We start from the raw sequence: 24,401 nt of genomic DNA, 5'->3' as shown, positions 1-24,401 counted from the left end.
AAGAAAGACTTCCTTCCGGAAGACCCCCCCAGGGGCTGCGTTTCTAAACGGCATTTTGGAGTCCGGAAGAACAGTCTTCCGGACTCCAAATAACATGACCGTATGCTAATTAGGCACAGGTAATTTGCATCCACGCCTCATTAGCATATTTTCTGCTGTGTATTACCATGCCACTTTCGAAAAACGTGGCCTGTATAGAAACGGCCATTGGGTGCCACAAATATAACTGAAAGAGTATCCCTCCATTCAAAATTATGCTCTTGAGTGAAGCAAGACCATACACCTATAATGTTGTAAGAAAGGTGGTTTTTTTTTTAAATGCAGGAAAAATGAAAGCTGGTCAAATTGCACAGCTATGTATATGAGAGGTGGCTGAATCTCCATCCCTTGAAGTTTTTATATCTCGGCTTCACAAAGCCCTGGCTGGGATGATTTAATTGGGATTGGTCCTGCTTTGAGCCGGGTTTGGACTTTATGATCTACTGAGCTATCTTCAGACTTATGGTTCTATAATTATGTGTCCTGATTTGCTAGAATAATATTCATTCACCATGAAAGTTGTTATATGTCTTTGGTATATTAGATATCTACATAACTGCTGCTGAAACAAATGCAAACTTCCACTCTTGCTTTCTCACTTTTAAGTGACCTAAAGAAGATGAACGCTGTTTGTGAAATGAAAGCTGGTAAAAGGTGCATATGCCCTTCAGATCCTTTGCATATGGCAAAGGAATATTGCTTATCAGCAATTCATTGAGCGTCACCTCTGTTTTTTAATTGATGCATGTAAGCCATAACGGGCCTGATTTATATCTATTTCTCCACACTCAAGACAATGGAGCTACTCCAGATTTACATCCTCATAATGAAGATCAGGATCTGATCCATAACATTCAAAGCAAAAAAGCTGTTTAAAATGATTATAAGAGAACTACTTTCGTCCATGTAAATACAGACCTCTGGGATGTGTGAAGCTGATCACTGAGAATTCTGCAAGAAAGGAAAAGTATGGCTGGACAAATTGGTTTTCCATGATTGAATAACTGACTTTCAGAAGTAATTTCATGGTAAACATAATCCAATTACCCAAGATGGAATTTGGCCACGCCACTCAAATTAACAGTAGTACTATTTGGGAATTTGTTTTTCAAAAACTATTTTTCTGCTGGAAAATGCCAATTTATCAAAACCTAATCTTTTTGTAAAAATACAACAGTTTCGACAAAACTTTCATTGAAAGGTTTCTCAAGTGCAGGATGGAATTTCAGGTCAAAATGAGATAGACCAATTCTCCAGACTATCCCTTAGTTAGAATACTCAGATTGGATATCCAGTTCCAAGTCCCTGTTTCAGCTCAGGTTACTGGCTAGTCTGGCATGGGTATGGTTTCTCTTAGTTAAAAGAAAATCAAGTCTTGGTTTTATTCCACAACAGCAGGAAACAAAAATTAAATTCCACAGTTGATCAGCTTTTAGCAATGCTCAGCATCATCTAAAAAATGAAGTGAGGTCTCCAACAACCATATAGAGTTCAGGCATTGGTTTCAAGTCTGATGTACACTTCAAAATTTTCATGGCATAGTTGCATCAGTTAGGAGTGTAATCAATCCAAACTGGCATAGCTCCGCTAACAAAAGCCCCCATGCATACAGACAGCTATATTCCTTTCATTGTCATTTTGTTTATTTTGCCTTGAAAAGCCTCATCATCATCATCATCATCATCATGAACAGCAACCACCGGCTCAGCACCTGTTGGTGTCTGATGCCTATCTCACTATTGCCTTCTATCTTTCCCCATCCTGTGCAGAGAGGCTTAGTTTCTGTAGGCTACCTCTGCACCAATCTACTATATCATCTATCCATTCTCTGTGGGGTCTGTCTCTCTTATTTGAACTGTCCATTATGTCAAATACCAGGGTCTTGATTTTTCATCTGTTGTTCGTTCTGCAATATGCCCAAATAGCTGTGACTTCCATTGTATAACCTTCTGCAGTAGGTTCTCTTTCAGATGTATCTTCCTATATAATTCCTCATTGGTGACCTTCTGCACTCATCGTATTCTCAGTATCTTTCTATAACAACTCCTCTCAAATGCCAATATTCTTCTCGTCAAATCTTTCGTTATCACCCATGTCTCACATCCACACAATATGCTGCTTAATACACACATTTTCAAGACACAGCTTCATTCCTAAGCTAATTGCTTTGCTTTCCCAGATCTTATCCATCACCTTCAAACTCGCTCTTGTTTTCACTATTCTAGTCACTATTTCCTTCTTACAGTCAGATCACACATTGTGTTGTTCCCCAGATATGTGAACTTCTCTATATTTTCTCTGCATTCTGTAGTTCAATCCCTTCTACACTGATCTTCCTTCCTATTTCTTTGTCTCCAAATACCATTGTTTTTGTTTTATCAATGTTCATAATCAGTCTGTACCGCTTCCCTTCCTCGTTTAGCACCTGCACTATTTTCACTAGCTTCTCCTCATCTTCCTCAATGATAACTATATCATACACGAACCTCAAGTTCTTAATTCATTTCCCATGCACAGATATCCCTTCTGCCTCTTCCTTGATCTTGTACATCACTCTCTCAATGCATATTGAAGATAGTCAGAGATGTTGGATCTCCTTGTCTCTTACTTCGACTCATTCTAAACCAACTTCACAACTCCCTACACATTCTCACCGCTGCCTCTGCTTTGTCACAGATATCCTTCAACAAGCATATCAGTCTGCTATTCACTCTGTACAACTCCGACACCGCCCAAGTCACTTTCTGACCTATACTGTCAAATGTCTTATGAAAATGGATGAAGCAGTTGTAGATGTTCTTGTTCTTTCATCGAGCTGTCTCCGCTATCAATCTTATTGCCAATATCTGCTGTATGGTATTTCTATCTTTCCTAAACCCTGCTTACTCATCCACAAGATGTTCCTTGATCTGTGATCTTAGTCTTTCAGCCAGTAACATCATCAGCACCATGTCTAGATGACTTGTTAAGATAATTGTTCTGTAGTTCTTGCACTCCAATGTTCTTCTTTTCTTGAGTATTGTCACTGGCATGGATCTTGTCTATTCCTGAGGTGCCTTCCCTTCTTTACAACACAGCCTTGTCGGTGTTTAGAAGAAGAGCTAGAAACATGAATGACTGGTTCGAAGCTAACTCCAATGAGATGATTCCAGTCATTGAAAAGAAGCATGCTGCACTCCTGGAGTACAAACGCTCACCGAGCCAGAGTACCCAGGAAGCACTTAGAGAGGCCAGAAGAACAGTACAGCAGACAGCCAGGCGCTGTGCCAACAACCACTGGCTCCAGTTATGCAGCAGCATCCAGACCTGTGCCGACTTGGTAATCTCAGAGGAGTGTATGAGGGTATGAGGAAGGCATTAGGACCCGCCCAGAACAACATGGCACCTCTGAAATCCAAATCTGGTGAAGTCATCACTGACAAAGCCAAACAGATGGAGCGCTGGGTTGAGCACTACTCCGAGCTGTATTCACGCGAGAACATTGTGGTTGACACAGCCCTCGATGCCGTCGAGCTCCTACCAGTAATGGACACCTGAATGACCGAGATGTTGAACAGTTGTGCGTCGAATCTCACTACCATGATTTTGCACTCCCCGGTTTGTATTCCAGTAATGCTACTTTAAGAAGGAATCCGACTCCTGTCTCATGCTTCATTTTGTTCTCTGACCAAATGACTTCGCAACCACACATCTCACCCAACACCATCCAACAGATCTCTGCCAGTCCACGTATATCGCATCAGTATCTATCCAGCTGCTTCAGTGTTCAGATGTTCCATGTTCCAATTGATATCATATGTGTTAGCTGTAATTTTCTTTTGGTGACCATCTTATCTACCTGACCCCGATCGCTCAGTTGTTGTTGTGAACCCTGTTTATCCAGGTGACGGCCGAGCCGGCATCTTTTATCATTTAGTCAGACTGGCATCAGATTTCATTTGTATTGTTGTTTCACAATCAGCGTGTCACTACTCATGTGACCAACCCTCCTCCTTTACCTAGGTTTGAGACTGGCACCGAACCCCCAGAGGCTTCGTGGCAGAGTTAGTGTACAGTATTCCAATAACAAAAAATAAAAATTTTTTGCCAGGATAAGCCATGTCTCCACTACTAATATATCTGTACCAGCAAATCCCATTTATCATAGACAAAGCCTCAGTCTCATCCAAAACACCTTATGCAGTATAATGCATGTGGCAAATAGGTTTAGTACGGACTGAGCGAGCAAAACTAAACTTCTATGTACACTGAAGCATCTAAGGCCTGAATGATAAATGTCCGTGCATTTTGCAATATCTATAGAGGGACACACTTGAAATTTTGGAGAAAGTTTAATCTACATTGAAATATTGAGGTTTTTAATTAATTAGAATGTTTTCTCTTTCAATGGGAGCCATCTTTATATTATGCCCATGAAGAACCTAGCACAATGGTGTCCTGGACCATGAGCAAGTCTGCTAATTCAGCAGCAACAAAAGCTTCCTAACAGCAGTTGGTCACTAGTGCCCAACCTGTGGCTGCACCCTTTGTGTCACCGTTCCCCCTAAGGCCCTACACCGGCACAATCCTTTCCTCCAAAGCCTCCACCTTCATGTGACCCCTTCCGCCAATCTACTGCCCTTGTGCTTTCCCTTCTCCTCAAGCCCCAGCACCCAAACCACCCCTTCTCCCAAACAGCCCACTCTGCCCCTTGCCCCCAAGGCCCCACCCTCTTCTGGCTCTTCTCCTCCCCCACACTCACACCAACACACATGCACGTGCGCGTGCACACACACACACATATCACTCACCTTTTCAACTGCTAAAAAGTTGCAGATCATAGCCCCTGGCCCACCCTCTTCTGGCACCCTGTACTAAGTACCATCACCGTACAAATAAACAATCTTCACATCTCTCTCTCTCCTCATCTCTCGCTCTCTCTCTCTCTCTCACACACACACACACACATGCTCTTAGTTCTTATGTTTACAATCAGTCCCAAGAAAATCCCTCAGCCTATGTGACACGGTTTCTGTGCGGGTGAGCTGCTTACTAAAGCCAAAGTGCCTGTATTTATTCATTCTGTCTGAAGGAAGAGCTAAACAGCATAAGGAAGTTAGGGGACTGTATGCAAATGTCACACCACACCATTTAAAGAGAAGCTAAGAGAGGACTTGATTCAGTAATGAATTATTTGTATGGACCAATAAATTCTATTTTTTTTCTGGTTAAGAATTAGCCATGAGCCCAGCTGTTGAATATTTGAAATTATTCCACTAATGGTTCCTGCAAATATACTTCAGTCCTCAGGTTGCCTCACAAACAAGTCATCAGGACATTGCTTGGAGTACTCACTCTCTGCAATTTGCTGGGTTCACTATGTGCTTTGGCACCTACATTACATGGTGATGTTTTGGTTCCCTGATTTCCAGATGGAGAATTCTGTGTGAAATCTTGACTCCATCTTTAAGTCAGTGGGCATTTTCCCATGGACTTCTGTGAAGTCAGGATTTGACTGTGGTGCACATTCACACGCAAATACAGGATCATATAAGTATTGGCCTCACTTTCTCTTTCCCCAACACTTCATTCAGCTGAACATTTACAGAAACTGAACAAAAGGTGACTCATACACCGTGTAAACAAATACATGTTTCTCAGTCAAACAAACTGTCACAATCACCATAGTGAGGATTGGTAAAGGACACCTGCCAAGCAGTGTTCCCTCTACTTTTTCTCATACATGTGCAGAATGAATTTTCTTATGTGCACCAATATGGGAGAGATGTGGGAAACATCACCTCCATATTGGTGCACATAACAAAATTCATGTGGCATGGATGAGGCCGAGGGGTTTGGAATGTGCTAGTGAGTTCGGGGCTAGGGCAGAGAGTTGGGGGGCTGGAGGTAAGGGTTGCAGATGAGGGGGCAGGCTCTTGGGTGGGGCCAAGGATGATTGATTTGGGGTACAAGCTGCCCTGGGGATACAACAGGTAGAGGACATACCCCACTTCAGCTTTCTCTCCTCACAGAAGCACCTGGACTGGGAGAGAGAGGCCCCTCTCCCTAACATGGCAGCTCTGGTGCTGGGCCACCTCTCCCCGACCTGGAACAGACATAGGCCTGGGCTGGGTTGGAGCTCGGGGCAGCTGTGCCCCAGTGCTATATATATAGCGGGATGCTACTGCTACCTTATCAAGTGTCCAAACAAAGGCAACCTGAAGAAATATTCTGTTCAATATCTTCATTAACGATTTAGATATTGATATAGAAAGTGCACTTATTAAGTTTGTAGATGATACCAAGCTGGGAGGGGTTGCAACTTCTTTGGAGGATAGGGTCATAATTCAAAAGGATCCGGATAAACTGGAGAAATGGGCTGAGGTAAACAGGATGACGTTTAATAAGGACAAATGCAAAGTGTTCCACTTAGGAAGGAACAATCAGTGTCACACATACAGAATGGGAAAGGACTGCCTCGAATGAGTACAGCAGAAAGGGATCTAGGGGTTATAGTGGACCACAAGCTAAATACTCGTCAACAGTGTGATGCTGTTGCAAAAAAAGCAAACATGATTCTAGGATGCACTAATAGGTGCGTTGTGAACAAGATACGAGAAGTCATTCTCCCGCTCTACTCTGCTCTGGTTAGGCCTCAGCTGGAGTATTGTGTCCAGTTCTGGGCATCGCAGTTCAGGAAGGATGTGGAGAAATTGGAGAGGGTCCAGAGGAGAGCAACAAGAATGATCAAAGGTCTAGAGAACATGACCTATGAAGAAAGGCTGAAAGAATTGGGCTTGTTTAGTTTGGAAAAGAGAAGATTGAGGGGGGACATGATAGCAGTTTTCAGGTATCTAAAAGGGTGTCATAAGGCAGAGGGAGGGAACTTGTTCTTCCTTGCCTCTGAGGATAGAACAAGAGGCAATGGACTTAAATTCCAGCAGGGGAGGTTCAGGTTGGACATCAGGAAAAAGTTCCTAACTGTCAGGGTGGTCAAACACTGGAACAAATTGCCAAGGGAGGTGGTAGAATCTCCATCACTGGAGATATTTAAGAAGAGGTTAGATAGATGGCTTTCAGGGATGGTCTAGAAAGTGCTTGGTCCTGCCATGAGGGCAGGGGGCTGGACTCAATGGCTTCTCAAGGTCCCTTCCAGTCCTACTCTTCTAGGATTCTATGAATGTACGAACTGGAGGGGTATCATGTTACTGTCTATTCTGGGAAAAGTGTTCAATAGGATTCTGTAGAAGAGAATGAAGACAGAAATCGATTGACAGCTCAGGGAAGAACTGGCCAGCTTCCAAAGTGAGAAATCTTGTCCTGACTAAACAGCAACTCTCAGAGTGATCATAGCACAGTCGCTCGAATGGAACTCCCCCTGTACATAACCTACATAGACTTTGAAAATGCCTTTGACAATGCTGATAGAGACACTTTGTGGAAACTGCTGCAATACTATGGCATATCATCCAAAATTATTAACTTGATTCGTTCAATGTATGAACCCTCAAAATGCCAACTTATTCACAGTGTCTTGCCAGAATCCTTCAGCATACTGTTGGGAATGCAACAAAGGTGCCTATTGTCATGTTTATTGTTCTTGATCACAATGGACTGGATTATGAACAAGAAAACAGATGGTCATCAATGAAGCATTCAGTGGATGTTTTGAAACATCTAGAGGACATCGATTTGCTGATGATGTGGCCCTTCTTTCACACCAACATAAAAGCATGAAAGCCTCAAAGACGGGACTGAGCATTAACAAGGGAAAGACTCAAGACAATGAGGATCAACCAATCCATCAACACCATCATCACACTGGGAGGGGATGACCAGGAAGATGTGGAGAAGTTCACCTACTTGGGCAGTATTATGGGCATAGATGAAGAAACAGATAATGATACCAGTGACAGGATAGGGAAAGCAGCAGCTGCATTCAAGACTCTCCTTCCCATATGGAGTTCACAATATCTGTGAAGACAAAACTGCAGACGTTCAACACAAATGTGAAAAGTGTGCTCTTGTATGGATGCAAGACCTGAGCTACGTCTACACGTGAAGCCTACATCGAAGTAGCTTATTCTACACGTCCTCCAGGGCTGGCAACGTCGACGTTCAACATTGACGTTGCGCAGCACCACATCGAAATAGGCGCTGCGAGGGAACGTCTACACGCCAAAGTAGCACACATCGAAATAAGGGTGCCAGGCACAGCTGCAGGCAGGATCACAGGGCGGACTCAACAGCAAGCCGCTCCCTTAAAGGGCCCCTCCCAGACGCAGTTGCACTAAACAACACAAGATCCACAGAGCTGACAACTGGTTGCAGACCCTGTGCATGCAGCATGGATCCCCAGCTGCAGCAGCAGCAGCCAGAAGCCCTGGGCTAAGGGCTGCTGCACACAGTGACCATAGAGCCCTGCAGTGGCTGGAGAGAGAGTGTCTCTCAACCCCTCAGCTGATAGCCACCATGGCGGACCCCACTATTTCGATGTTGTGGGACGCGGATCGTCTACACGTGCCCTACTTCGACATTCAACTTCGAAGTAGGGCGCTATTCCCATCCCCTCATGGGGTTAGCGGCTTCGACGTCTCGCCGCCTAATGTCAATGTTAACGTTGAAATAGCGCCCAACAAATATAGCCGTGACGGGCGCTATTTTGAAGTTAGTGCCGCTACTTCGAAGTAGCGTGCACATGTAGACACGGCTCTGGTGTACTAAAAAGTCTTCAAATTACAAACTACAGACATTCATAAACAGATGCCTGAGATACATCCTTCACATCAAATGGCAAGATTTCATCACAAATGAGGTGCTTTGTCACAGAGCAAGACAAGAACCCATTGACATTGAAATCAAGAGAAGAAAGTGGGGATAGCTAGGCCACACTCTCAGAAAACCATCATCCAACATAGTCCATCAAGCTCTCACATGGAACTCACAAGGAAAACACAAAAGAGAAAGACCTCTGATAATATGGAGAAGGTCTACTGAGACTGAAGGACAACAACTGGGGTACTTCTGGAGCCAGCTAGAAGTTTTGTCCCAAGACAGAGTGAAATGGAGATTTGTAGATGACCTATGCTCCACGTGGAGTACAAGGGTGAAGTAATAGTAGTACAGCTGCACCAGTGGATCACAGTACTTAGTGAAGAAGCTCTCCTATTGGTGTAGCACCCCACTTCCCTCAGAAGTGGCAGCTGTGTCAACTAGAGAAGCTCTCCCAACAACACATCACTCTTTGCACCAGGGGTTAGATCAGGACAACAGTATGAGAGACGTTATTCTGCTGGCATAAGTTTTTAGTGTGTGGACCAGTGTTTCATAAGATCAGTGAATATTGGGTTTGTGCTTTGAGGAGCCCATCCACCTTTCTGGAAGTGCAAAGGGAATTTTTTCCTTATTGCAGTTTTCTTCCTCCAGACTGGCTTTATACTTTCCTTTCTGATTTGATTGTAAATTTTCTTGTCTATCTTTCGTACAAAATGTTTTGGAAGTTTACATAATGTAGGTGAAAGACTGTCAAATATTCCCAGACAAAAAAAGCATCTGGACTGTCTCTGGTTCTAAGGTATGCTGAGCCAGATGGTGCTGTTCTTATCAGAGATGTGTTCCATTCAACCTAATGGGAAATTTGTTCAAGACAGCATAGTAGAATGTGACTTTATGTAACTGTAGCTCTAAACCTGGAGTCAAATCCATACAGAGGCGCCCTATGTCTGCACCAGCTTGAAGGCCATTGTGGAGCTATTTTGGGATGCTGAGGTATCTCAAAATAGTAACTCCACTTCTAGGAAGCACACTTGGTATTTCAAAATATTTTTTCAAAATACCGGGCATGCTATTTCTGCATCTCTACTCCTTGTTGCAAGAAGGGTAAGGGATGCCTCAAAATAGCTTTGCATTTAATCATTTGGCACTGTGCAGATTATACCAAATCCCTAAATATCCCATTCTGAAATCAACTCGAAATAAGAGATGCAATTTTGAGTTGGGGACAGTGAAGACATAGCTGAAGTGAATGGGAGCTCTGGACAGATGCAGAGGTCTTCCGTCACTGATCCATTCCTAGCTCTGAGGCATTTGTAAGCACTAGCTTGTTTATTTCTTTGAAAATGCAGGACAGTTGCCCTGCAGTATATTTTCTACTGCTTCATCCATTCACCTTAGGAAGGCCTCACATGATAAAACTTCCAGCTGGCCTCCTGGAAGACAATGTAGTCTCGACAATGAAAATTAGTTTTTTCTCTAGGACAAGGGTCAGCAGCTCCCAGCGTTGGTATCAACAGTGGCATGTGAGCCAGTTTGCATCAGCATGTGAGGCAGGAGCTTAGCCCTACCCCTTATCCCCTATGCAGCCAGGAGCTTGCTCAAAGCCATGCCACCTGTGGACTAACAAAAGACCAGCTAATGCTACTAATCACCACCTAAATGGTAAAGTTCTGCATTTTAATTTTTTTATTACCAAAACTGTTGTAAGTAGGACTCTTAGTGACTTTAAAAAGTATCACCAGCGCTCAGACTGTCAAAAGGTCAAATTTCAGCACTCCTCCTTGGGAAAGTTGATGACGCCTGCTCTAGGATTTACTCGGGAAAGTAAAATTATTGAATTGCTCCTATATAAACACAGCTGGCCATTATTATGCATCCGGAAAGCAAACAGAACCAAAGGAAGAAAAAAAGCTATTTTTTCTTAATAGCAGTCATATTTTTGTTATTGTTTTCCCCTTTTAATACCATGTATTTATGTATAATATATTAATACTGGCTGGAATCTCTGGCTATTTGGAGAGAAGAATGGGTGATAATGTTATTGATAGCAATTAATAAAACATGGTAAAAACAGGGAAAATATGAATGCAGAGACCAGTATGTGATAGTTCACCCCCTGCAGCATGATTTCATTATTTCTACACTATCCCTAATAAACAAGTGTCTTGTCTTGTCTAGTCTTGAATATTTCCAGGTATATTGGTTACAAAACCTTCCTTGGCAGCTGGTTCTATTGCTTAACTTCTCTGTTCAGGGGTGGGTAAAATCTGGGGCACTAGATGCTCTACATTAGTTTTTCAACCAGTTTTGGGGAGGTTCACAAAACAAGTCTGAATTTGTGATCTATTTTTCTTTTAATTTCAACCAGTTGCCCCTTTCTATTCTCCCTCCAATGGCTGGAAGATTTTCTGATGTGATAGAGATAGAAGAACCTTCAAAATCTAGCCTGACAGAACTGGGTCAGGCCCCTATGCAGGGAGGGTGCGAAGGGTTCATCCTCACACTGATCCCAGGCCACCTCCCCAACCATCCTGGCTGGGGATTACTTTGGGCAGGGATGGGTGGCAATAGCAGCAGCAGCCACAGAGGATCACCTCTGCCACCCCTTCTCCTCCCACCCACACTTGCAACAGAAATAAAGACTGAACCTTTCTCAACAATTCAGAACTTAAGCCTATCCTCATTTCTCAACAGTGGTGCTGAGGGCTTGCTGATTCAGGCCTTTAATATTTTTTCTCTACAGACACCTAAGACCAACCTCCTTTGTTCTACCCTAGCTGCGCAATGAAAATAATTGATCACCGTAATTCATGTTTATTCCCTTACCTATTCGTAGAATTTAGCATGCAGGTACTGTTCTCATGAAATTCTATTTGGTGCCTCATAGTAGTTCAAAATAAATAATTGAGGGAAGATATAGTTCACATTACCTTTGGAATAAACATTCCTCAGACTAGAAGAAGATAATGATATCAGTGACACTTTCTGAACAGAGAACAGTTAGCCAATCAAGCAGCAAGGCATATCAGAGGGTGTGGTTTAAGCTAATATCACCATTGGGGCAACATGAGGCATAAAAAAACACTGCTGCCTAGAAACTCCCTGGCCACCCTTGTAAGATTTTACCCCTAAGTTATTTAAGTCATTTACTTGGATTACTGAAAATTGTCAATTAGCAGTTTAAGGTTTGAACTCCAAGCTTCATAAAGAAGTTACTTTACCACTTTGGACTATTAAAGAACCTGCCACAGGCTCAACTACTGCTTTCTGTAGCATATAGAATATGACAGTGGATAAATGTTTTAGGATGTTTCGTTGGCAAGCTTCAGTCAGCATTGTTAACAAGGCACAGTGGGTAAAGTTCCACACACAGAATATTTCTGTTACTATGAGCCAATATTATTTCTCCTTATAAATATATAGAAATACCTTCAAATACCTGACTACACAGTCTCCAAAAAAGACTCTTTTTTAACTTTTGCAATTAACACTACTCTTTGCTGGTTGTTAGAGAAATTTTTTTTCTTTTATGATTTCTAATGACACAAGCTGTCAATGTGCAATTTAATACTCTGGTTAGCTCTAGTCACATATTGTGTTTTAACAAGAATGATTCAAGGACATTTATTAGAAATTAATACTAAATATATCCTAAATACTTAAATCTGCTTCAAGGTTTAATGTCAAACCCTTGAAGAAGTAATTATTCAATCTACATCAACAAAAAATTACCTTTGAATGAATTCCATGCTCCAATGCAGGGAAAGTCAAACAAGTTATAGTTCAAGGCATTGTTATTTAGGTGGTTTGGGGTTTGGATTTTTTCTTCTCTCTTTTGGTTTGTTTGTTTTTTTCCCATCTGCTTGAATGCTTAACCAAGGGGCTCACTTTCTCCGTTAAAATGTAGCGCAGGGTTCACCTCCTCACACACCATGTTAATATTTAACTTGGCATGGTAGAATGGAGAATTCTCTCAGCGTTGAGAGAATCAATGCACAGTGACTGGAAGAGCTAGTACAGACAATACATTCACTCAGAGTAAGGCCAGAACTCTCCAGTGTATCTGTGTGTTAAAATGAAGGCTGCTGGTTTTGCAGTTCAATTAAACATTACCCTAGCAGTCAGCTAAAAGTCAAGCTTTGCTAACAAGTGCTCCTTATTTGTGGCACAATTTTTAATTGCATACTCCATGCACGGATGTCTGCACTGTAATCAGAGGTGGGAGGGCAGTTTGTTTAGACACACCTGTGCCAGCATGGCTAAAAGTAGCAGTGCAGCTGCAGAGGCGAAAGAAGCATCAGCAATGCAATTAGGTGCACAGGGTCTCTAACAGCCTGGTACAGCCTGTGCCAAAGTGGGACAGCCAGGGACAGCTGTACACAAGCAGCTGTGAAAAGCCGGCACACATCTGTGGATGCTCAGCCAGATAGGCAGCCTGAGAGGTGAAGACGCAGGCTGGGGAGGGGCTGCTTTTGGACCCCTAATCTCTGTACCCTATGGAAGTTAGCAAGTCCACCACAGCTCCCCACAACTGTCTTGTCTTCCCAGGTGGGCTCCACTCTGGCCTGGCAGCGGGGTGAGGCCTCAGGGAGAAGAGGAGAGGAAGGGGCGGTGCCTGCCCCAGGTACAAATACATGGGCCAGTCCCCACCACCACTCCATTCCCCTTAGCTGCCATATCTACACTGCTATTTTAGCCATGCTAGCACAGGTGTATCTACCTGAGAGGCAATTCTACCTCTGACTGCGGTGTAGACCTACCCCCTCACCCAGTAGCTTCCATCTGCTGCTCATCCATGGAAAGATGAGGTGTTGAGCTGATGGACACAGGCAAAATTTTCCCATTTCTGAAACCCTGACTGAGATTGACTGATGCTGTGTCCACCTTCTTCCAATCACCATTTCCAGAAACCTAAATTTCATTATACTTTGTGTACCACCTGGCTTCTCTAGGTCAGATATAACCACTAACTTCCACCCAGAATAAATACAAAGAAACCATTACAATCAGGTTTCCTGCCAAAACACAGGCACATCCAAGCCCACTCAGGAATTTAAACTATGCAGGCAGGGTCTTGGCTGAGTATCGTGTGGATGTAAGCTAGAATCAGGCCAGTGAAAGAGAAGCAGTGAGAAAGCCAAGCAGACAGGGACAGGAGCACTGCTAATGCGTCCCTGAAAGAAAACTTTCCAGCACAGAATAGTAACAGAGAGGGAGCCGTGCTAGTCTATATGCTATCAAAACAAAAGAGCAGTAAAGTAGCTCTTTAAAAACTAACAAAATAATTTATTAGGTGAGCTCTCATGGGACAGACCCACTTCTTCATATCATAGCCAGACCAGAACAGACTCAATATTTAAGGCATAGAGAACCAAAAACAGTAATCAAGGTTGACAAATCAGAAAAAAATTATCAAGGTGAGCAAATCAGAGAGCAGAGGGGCAGGGGGGCGGGGAGTCAAGAATTAGATTAAGCCAAGTATGCAAAAGAGCCCCTATAATGGCCCAGAAAATTTGCATCCCGGTTCAAACCACGTGTTAATGTGTCAAATTTGAATATGAAAGAGAGTTCAGCAGTTTCTCTTTCCAAAGCAGACTGAAAATCCAGTGACCTAACCAGGTTATTCACAAAATCACGGGCACATTCTCATGCTCCTCAACTAACATCATATATGCCATCATGTGCCAACAATGCCCAGATGCTTTGTATATTGGACAGACTTCAAACTCTCTCAGACAAAGAGTTAATGGGCACGAAAGACATCCAAACGCTCTTGATCCACAATCCAGTTAGTCTACATTTTAATGGAATGGGTCATTCTGTTAATGACTTAAGAGTTTGAGTGTTATTGAAGAAGAATTTTCAGTCTGCTTTGGAAAGAGAAACTGCTGAACTCTCCTTCATATTCAAATTTTACACATTAACACGTGGTTTGAATCGGGATGCAAATTTTCTGGGCCATTATAGGGGCTCTTTTGCATACTTGGCTTAATCTAATTCTTGACTTCCCCCACCCTCTGCTGTCTGATTCACTCACCTTGATAATTTTTTTCTGATTTGTCAACCTTGATTACTGTTTTTGTTCTCTATGCCTTAAATATTGAGTCTGTTCTGGTATGGCTATCGTCTGAAGAAGTGGGTCTGTCCCACGAAAGCTCACCTAATGAATTATTTTGTTAGTCTTTAAAGTGCTACTTAACTGCTTTTTTTTTTTCTGACACAGAGCATGCACTGGAAGGGCAGGCTTGGAACAGGGAGCCAAGAAAATGTCTCCTGTTTAATTCCCACTGTGTTCACGGAAACAGGACTTTAAGTGTAATCTTTGTAAATAAACAAGACTACATGAAAGGAAATATCTATCAGATTTATCAGTTTGTATCTCCTAACTGGTACAATCCACAATATCCCAAATCTAATTAACTGCCCAACTTAAGCAGAAAAAACACATTATCCTCGCTCTTCCTCCTTGTTTCAGTTAAGTGAAAGCCTAATTCTACTCCCACTGAAGTCAACAGAACATTTGTTATTCATTACAGGCTGTGTCTACACTAGAGAATTTTGTCAACAGAAGGGGCCTTCTGTCGACGTAATTCAGGGAGCATCTACACACATAAAGCATTCTGTCGACAGTCTTGACAGAACTCTGCATTTGTTTCAACAGTGTTATCGCTCGAAAATTTGAGGCATAACAATTTGTTGACAGAGCTCTGTCAACACACCAGTGCAGTGTAGACACTTATGTCAACAGAGAGGGCTTATGGTTCACCAGGCAGCCCTGTTTGCAGAGCTTCAGGTCAGCCGTTCTGTCAACAGAGGGCAGGGCAATCTGTCTGTCTCTGTCGACAGAATGGATTGCTCCATCAATCTACTTTTGTGTGCAGATGCATTCTGTTTCTGTCAACACAACTCTTTTGACAAACATTACTATCGACAGATGCTGCTAGTGTAGACATAGCCTAGATGTAACCACAGGGAATAGGGCTAAGCCCCAAATCACCAAACTTCACAATAGTCTAATTTTACACAAGCATTCAGGTAGCTACATAAATTCATCTAATTTCATCTCTTTCAGTCAACAGTAAGTTGCAGAGAAACCATCAAATGAAAGGAAAGAAAACTTGATCAATTGTTGACTTCTGTTTAGACAAAAAGTCACTCATCTTTCAGCTATACCTAATGTCCTGAAAAGAACAGGTTAAAAAAATTAATCAGAAAAAAACTTAAACAAAACAAGTCCCAAATTTTACAGTTCTAGTAGGTATCCGCAGTTAATCCTACCATGTAATTCAGTCAACCAGCTGTGGGTAAAAGCAATTTCCAGAAGACTGAGTTAGAAAAGGAGTTCTCTGCATTGCTGAACCTTAACAGGAAATGCTTATCTGCAATTAAAAGTAGATTCTATGATAATTTTACTATTTGCTGGATTTCTGGTCCCATCAACAATGGATCTTGGAGCCAGGCTTGAAACTTGTTTGGAATTTGGTTCCAGGCAAACATAGTTTATACACCATGTCCATCCTACTCCTAATCAAACTTTACAACTGTGCATTGTTTTAGCTCACATCAAGACTTAATCTATAAAGTATCTGTGGCTCAATCAATTTACTCTAAAGCCTCCTCTCTACACTAAAAAATGTTCTAAATTCCCCTCTCCTTATGACTAGCACCAGTTCAGTTCTAGCATTAGCCACACAACAGTAGATGGGCTGCCAATATTTTTAACACCATTGTGTAGCCTTGTTCCTTCTGGACCAGATTCTGGTGCCCTTATTCAGGATGAGTATAGCTGACAACACAAAAAGAGCCATAAGACATTAGTCAGTTACTAGCAGGACTAAAAAAAACCAAGCAGTACTGTAGCACTTTAGTTTAGATCTCCACATCCAGAACTTTTTGGATATAGTGGTGTACCAACATAGCTGCCTGTGTCTAAGAAATGCACCCATTGCAGCAGGAGTACAAGGCTGTGTTGAAATAGCGCTTTATTTCAGCATGTGTAGCCATTTAGGCAGCACCACATTCTGAAATAGTCTATTTCGAAATCATCTCGAAATAAACTACACAGTTTCAAGATTAGGCTGTTGTGTAGACATAGCCCTAAAGACGAACAATGTTATTTATTAGGTAATGAGTTTGCATGAGTAAGAGATGTGGGTCTTAGCCATGAACACTCACTACCTAATAAATAAAATTGTTAGTCTTTATGGTGCTACAGAAGTGCTTGTTTTTTTGTGAATCTACTGACTAACACAGCTTCCCCTCTGAGACTAGCAGGACTGACAGCACCATCTGTTAAGGTTGCCCAATATTTCCCATTATAAAGATCCTCCTTTCAGCTACTCCTAACTTTGCCAGGCTTATGGTTTAGGATGCAATTTTCTATGCTGGCTCTTCACACTATGCATTTTTTTTATTATTTCATCCAGCACAGTTCAACCATTTCTGAGCCTGAGGCTGAAGGAAAAGATGCTGTTTCTCTGTGTTAAAAAAAGATTAATTCCTGGTGACCTTTTCTTTGGAAAGATCTAGTGTCCCATACTTTGTGGCACGGAGTTCAAATGTGGAAGGAGGGTGGCCTTGTGTCAAAGATACTTGAAAATTTGCATTTTAATTTGCACATGCTCACTACACACTTACTAGCACTTAAAAGAGCAATTAAGTATGCTCCGTCCCATCCCCTTACAGCTCTTAGTTTTGGCAGTCTGTGCTTGCCCTATCCCCTCACAACACCTGGACTGCACATGCACCATCCCTGCAGAGCGACAAAGCATGCTTCCTCCAGCTTGAGGCTTCAGGAGCAAAGGTGGACTTTGCCAGTAATGGCTGCTCCAGATAAGGGTGGGGCTGGGAACCAGAATAAAGCACGGACCCTGTCTTTCCTGTGACTCTATCAGTGTTCCCACTAATTTTTTCCATCCATGAGCAGAATAAATTTGGTTATGTTCTCCAAGCATGTGTGAATATGCCCCACCAGTAGAAACACATGCTGCCCACTGTGGAGGGCTTCGGGCACTCTGCTTAGCAGGTGGGAGGCACCTGAATCTCTCCTAGGTGGCCGCCCAAGCACTCAGCTTACAGGGAACCCTGGACTACATCCTCTGCTGGCATTCAGGAAGTGTGGAGGAGGTAGCCACTTAAATCAAATAGAGAGGGCAACAAGACAGGAGCCTGGAACAGAGACAGGGACTGGAGACTGACGGGGTGGAGATTGGGAAAGAAGACTAGGAGCTTGTCTACACTTCCGGGAAGATCGACCCAGTCAGGGTTGACATTCCAAGAGTTGATTTTGTGCATCTGATAAAAACATGCAAAATCGTTATATGTGGGGTCAGCAGTGGACCTACTATTGCAGTGAGTAAGGGAGGTCAATGGGAGAAATGCTCCGGTCAACTTTCCTTAGCAAAGAACTGTCACATAAGTCCATTTCCAAAATGTTGATTCTAGTTACGCAATTACCACAGATAGAATTGCATATCTGAAATCAATTTTAGGTCTAGTGTAGACCTGGCTTTAGTCTCAAAGCCAGGAAAAGAAACTGATTGAGACAGAATACAGTTGGGGGGACTGAATCTGAGGAGGAGCCAGGGGAACACTGTGCCTGGCAAGGCTGGGAGACTGGAGCTCGGAGTCTGTGGGATAGGGGCTAGGAACTGGGTGTGAGGAGGTTATTGGAATGGTCTGGGCAGGGACTGGGACAAAGAGCCATAGGAGGCAAAGACATTGAATTTGGATGAGAAGTCTAGTGAAGACTGGTCTTTGGAGTCAGGAAATCTGGTGGGGGAAATGCAACTGGGGAACAGGAGGAAGGAAGGCACATAGACTAGGAAGCAAGTGAGGGAAGTAGTACTGGCTGGGCAGAGACACAAGGCAGGGTGCTAGGGGTGGGGAGAGCCAAGGAATGGATTGACAACGAGAATGGGAGCAGGAATGGGGAGGTACTGAAGAAGGATTTACTGGACAAGGAACTGTAACCAGGATATGAGCCAGAAATGTACAGACTGGAACAAGGATCCAGTGCTGACGCAGGAATAAAACTGAGACAAGAGACAGGTTAGAGGGGATAGGGCAAAACAGATGATGCTCGAGGGGAAGAAGTGAGTGTGTGCACGGGGGCACACTCTGCTCCAGAGCCTGGGATGCAACGCAAGACTCATGAGTCTCGCAGTTCCTTTGCTATCAGCCAATAGTTTTGAAAACCCAGTGTTAAAGCATCCCTCCCCACTCCAGTGCTGATCCTTGCACAGAGGATAACAACCAAGAACTGCTATAAGTTATTCTGTTAGTTCAAGTGGCAGAGATGTGTACAGTGATATCAGCCCCACTGACGAATCATGCAAAACTCAATATAGATAGAACTTTTTAAGTTTGCTTTTTCAAAACAAATCTAAGAAATTGCACACACACAAAGTTACATTAAAACAAGCATTAAGGTTGCAAAATCAAGCACTCAAAAACTGGTAAACACCAGAGGTAAGAGTCCTCGTGCAGCTAAATTTGGCTTCTTGGGCATGCATATGTAGTACCCAGAAGCACTGAGAACTCATCTGGGGTGAGTGACGTCTCTGCTCTACAGCCTTAGCCTGAGAGCCAGCTGGCCTTTAGCTCATGTGATAGAGTGTAGGACTTCAGCCCCTATGCTTGCAAGTTCTATTCCTGGTGCCAGCAACCTGGGTCTGTTGGTATTATAACTGGTGCACTGGCCAGGAAGAACTGCTGGAAGGTATTAGAAGCTCAGGATATGCTTCCTCAGTCCAGGAAAGCATGTAGTACCCAGAGGCATGGAGACCTCATCTGGGGTGAGTGAAGTCTCTGTTCAGCAGACAGTGAGCAGGCCTTTAGTTGATGTGGTAGAGTGCAGGGCTTTAGACCCTACACTCACAGGTTCTAACCCTGGTGTAGGCAACCTGGGTCTGTTGGGCTATGTCTACACGTGCCCCAAATTTCAAAATGGCCATTTTGAAGTTTACTAATGAAGCGCTGAAATGCATATTCAGTGCTTTGTTAGAATGCGGGCTGCCGCGGCGCTTCAAAATTGACGCACCTTGCCGCCGCGTGGCGCGTCCAGACGGGGCTCCTTTTCGAAAGGACCCCGCCTACTTCGAAGTCCCCTTATTCCCATGAGCTCAGTCCTACACTCTATGAGCTCATGGGCATAAGGGGACTTCGAAGTAGGCAGGGTCCTTTCGAAAAGGAGCCCCGTCTGGAAGCACCGCGCGGCAGCAAGTGCGTCAATTTTGAAGCGCCGCGACAGCCCGCATGTTAATGAAGCGTTGAATATGCATTTCAGCGCTTCATTAGTAAACTTCGAAATGGCCATTTGGGTGGCCATTTCGAAGTCTGGGGCACGTGTAGACACGCCCTTGGTGTTACATATATATGGTGATACTCTGTCAGTACAGCATCACATATTATTATTCCACAGGATCCCTGTTGCACTGTGTGGATCTGCGGTGGGGGTGAATCAGGGCTGTATAGTGATGGAAGCTGTTCTCTATAGGACCTTCTGCCTTGTTTCATAAATTAATAGCAGTAAGGCAATGGACTGCAGGAAGAGAAAAGACAGTATGATAGTTAAGGCAGCTGATGCTCTGAAGAATTAGATTATCTCTTCACCTCTGGGCAAACCACTTAAAATCAACTTTTCCAAAGTGGTCACTAAGGCTACATCTACATTACAAGATAAATGTGAACTTATTAATATCAATTTTGTAATTCTGGAATTTTTAAGTTCGCATTTGACTATTCTCACTTGTCACAGGCTCCTCACAAAGTTGACTCATTGCTGCCACACTCAAATTGGCAAGCATCGACTGTTGCAGTAGTGCATTGTGGGAACCTATCCCACAGTTCCCTCATCCCCATAGCATTCTGGGTATGCTCGTTGGTCTTTCACATCATCTTCCCACATTGCATTTTCCTCATTCTCCTCCCATGCTAAGCAAACATCCACTTTTCCCTTTGACAGGAAGGAAACTTAAGGTATCAACACAGATGGCAAAAAAGTTTACAGAAATGTCTTTCTTCTGTAGGTGAATTCTCAGCTCGCCATAATACAGGAACCCTGACTGTATTCTTAAAGTTAGGAGAAAGAGGATAGAAAAGTCTCGGAAAAAACATTTTTGACTTTATTGACACTAATGCAGAGACCCCGAAAAGCATGATGAAAGAGAAGATAGGAAAGATTTTCAGAAAAGAGAGTTGCTGATGGGGAAAGTCTTTGGCTTTCCAGTGCACTATAAGGCTTCTGTGCAATGACCGTGTTCTCAACTGGCCATCCACTGCTGTCCCACCTCCCATCATTGCATGTGATCCCTGAAAATAATACAGTTGCCCAGACTGTATTCTAAAGTGAGAAGAAAGAGGATAGAAAAGTCTAGGAAAAAAGTATTTTTGGTTTCCCCCTCACTATATTGCTTTCAAATGAGGCACACTGGCAAAATGTTTACACAAGAGAAAAAGTAATACAAAGGATAAGAACAATTTAAACAAAGTACATTCTGTAAAAGCTGTCCCTGGACGAATTTCTGCTAAGGTAGTGTTAGAACAAAAGAGAACAACACAGAAAGACTGTCACTGTTGGTATAATAAAGTGATGGTGGAAGCCTCAAATCTCATTGACTGGGGGGAATCAGCTCGTGTTTTTGGGGGTGGAGGGGCAAGCACTAAGGGCCCAGTTGACATGGTCCCTTTATTGGGAAATCAGCCCCCCCCCCAGCTGAGACTTCCCCCCCCCAGAAGCAGCAAAACCCCCAGTATCTTAGCTGCCAAGGGAGACTTCCACATGGAGGCACCAAGCCCTTTTGCCACTGGTGGTGACTTCCCCATATTGGCAGCAAGCCGTCAAATAGGTTAGCCACCTGTGGAGACTTCCCCATGGCGCTAGCAAAACCCCCAGTATCTTAGCTGGTGGGAGAGACTTCCCCGCGGTGGCTGCAAGCCGCTGAACAGCTTTTCTGCCCTTGCAGCCCTAAATGCACACAGTCTATAACATGCTGCTGCCTGGAAGCATGGTCAGCACTGAACAGTAGGCACATCCTTTTATTGGGTGGGGGGCTCCCCACATGATGTGGCTGAGAGAGGGAAAGACCCAAACTGCGTGGCACCTGTTGGGGAAGGAAGGGGGTTCATGCACAAATGTAAACCGCTGAGAAGTTTCTCAGCATCTTATGCAAGCACAACCCCCCACAACAGCCTTGCTGTCACATGGTGCAGTGGGGCAGTGCCTGGCACCAGGCAGTGTAGAAAAAAAAATCACAGGTGTGGAGACAGAGCGACGAACTCCCTGCAGGGGCTATTTGTAATGGGTAGATGCACTCACAGTGCTAACAGCAAAGAGAGAAAGACATTTCTCAGGCATAAAAACATGAGCCCTCAGCCAACGGTTTACTGCTCCTGCTTTGAAATTCACAATCTTCCTATTACTGGAGAGCAATGGCCAGAGTGGGGCACTGAGAGGCATTGTGGATTACATATGGGACACCTTGGAGGCTAATAAATCAATTTTAAGATGTAGCACTTCCACACTGGTCTTTAGTTGAACTTCCGAATTTGAGCTTGGCACCATACCTGTCAGGTAACTGTGATTTTGTAATCTAGATATTATTGCTCCCTAAATTGAGCTAATGGTGTTTACAGTGAAGACAGTCACGTGACATTATCGAGCTAACTGCCTTAAATTCTAATTTATCTTGTAGTGTAGATGCAGCCAAACAGTGTTTCCCCACTTTCCGGGTATGTGATTTTGGGTCTCATTTGCAGAAATGCTGACAACTCACAGCTGCAAGAGAAGGCAATGGGAGTTGTGCTTGACTGAAGCGCTACATAATTAGGAGTGCTGGTTTTGTTAAATTTCATTTTTCAGGGATTATTATTAGCAATTTGACTTTTAAGGAGATGTCCAAAAATTTGCGTGAGATGTGGAGTGGTGTCTGCAGAATCTTTTTAGTACACATCTGCAGGAACTATATAGTCCACTTGATGTGAATCATGTTCGGGGGGGTAAAAATCAATGATTTTTAAAAAAATAAAAACGGATTTTTAATTTAAATCTCATTTTTTATTTTAAAAATCAGGAAACAGTAAATTTCCTCATTTAAAAATAATAAATTACAATCACATCTCATCAAAAACATGCTATACATATACTTACAGTCTCCTAAAATGAATTAATGGCTCTAGTCTGTCCAGCCGAACTACTCGCTCTTGGTTCTTGAAAGCGCTGGGCTTTCAGTTGCTCTTTCTCAGTGGACTAAAAAGTAACCTGTAAAGAAAGACACAAGCTGCCTTTCTGTGCTTATGTGGTGGTGAAGGACCTTGGTCAAGCGCTGCAGAGGAGTTAGTTAAGATACTGTCTTAAAGACAGGGACATGAAATATAGGAAAGGACAGAAGCGTCATAGAAAGGAACATTGGAGCAGTCTACACAGATAAAAGGAAGACATTTTTCTAAACGCACACAGCTTCCTATAGCCACCCTTACTTTTGCCATAGAACAACTGTCATAGATTCTTCGTGTAAGAAAGACCCTATCAGGGAATATTTTGAAGAAATTTATTCTCTTGGTTAAAAAAAACAAAACAGAAAATGTGTCAAATGTAAGCAGTGCAAGAAGATGATACAATTACAAGAATCAAATGTCATAAGGAAAGCTGCTTATTGAATGAAAATGATGTGGCTGAAGATGTGGATATGGCTGAGTCTATCAGATGGTTAGTAACTTCAATAATTCACTTTGCAATGCATCATTCTTCAAGACTCTCTCTATGCCTTTCAGTATTAGGTGATTTGACAAGTAAATCCCCAAGCCGTTTGCTGTGTTGGATGTTGTTAGAAAAAAGAAAAAAACTTTAGTTTGGCTTGTCGAATTAGTTAACTAGATTTAGAATCTATCGCTTGAGCATACAATACACAAAGGGGCAGTAAGAGAAATATAAAGTTGCCAGTTGCCACTGAACATCATTTTCTGATATTCTATTGCATAATACATGCCTCATTTTGGAACCTCATGGCCACAGACCATAATGGTGATGCCATAGGTCTATCTCCTATTTTACTTCAACATAACTCAGCTTTTCCAAGGGAACCCCATTCTGTACTTGTTTTCTCAAAAACCAGATGTGCCAGTGAGTTCAATGAGGTTTACTCTAAAATTAAGTGCACTCTAAGCACAATCAGGCCTAGGTTGTTTTTTTTTCCATAACTTGATTTAAATCTTTTTTTTTTTTGGTGATTTAAATAACCTTGATTCACCATGTTCTCTTAGAGATTTTTGTATGTAACATAAGTAATGGTACTAAAATCTAGCTCCCAAGGATAAAGAAAACAAAAATAGCCTTAGGTTATGGGAGAACACCTGCCTTTTATTTTGTGATTATTGCAATTTCACTAGATGGAAGTATCTCAAAACAGTACAATTTGTCCTCACTACCTCAACTGTGTTCATAAAATGCTGGTGAATAAAACTATTTACTCCATTGTATTCTGAGTGTGGCCCCAATACACAGAAATTCAGACACTAATAACATTGTTCAGCAGGTAGGATCAGTGCTGAGTGAAGTATTTTAGTGAGGATGGGAATTAATCCTAGATTTGATTTTTCTTCTGTCCCAA

This window comes from Carettochelys insculpta, chromosome 2 (assembly GCF_033958435.1).
Source record: "Carettochelys insculpta isolate YL-2023 chromosome 2, ASM3395843v1, whole genome shotgun sequence".
NCBI lineage: Eukaryota > Metazoa > Chordata > Testudines > Carettochelyidae > Carettochelys > Carettochelys insculpta.
The sequence above is the reverse complement of the archived record's forward strand: the minus strand, read 5'-3'. Positions refer to the sequence as shown.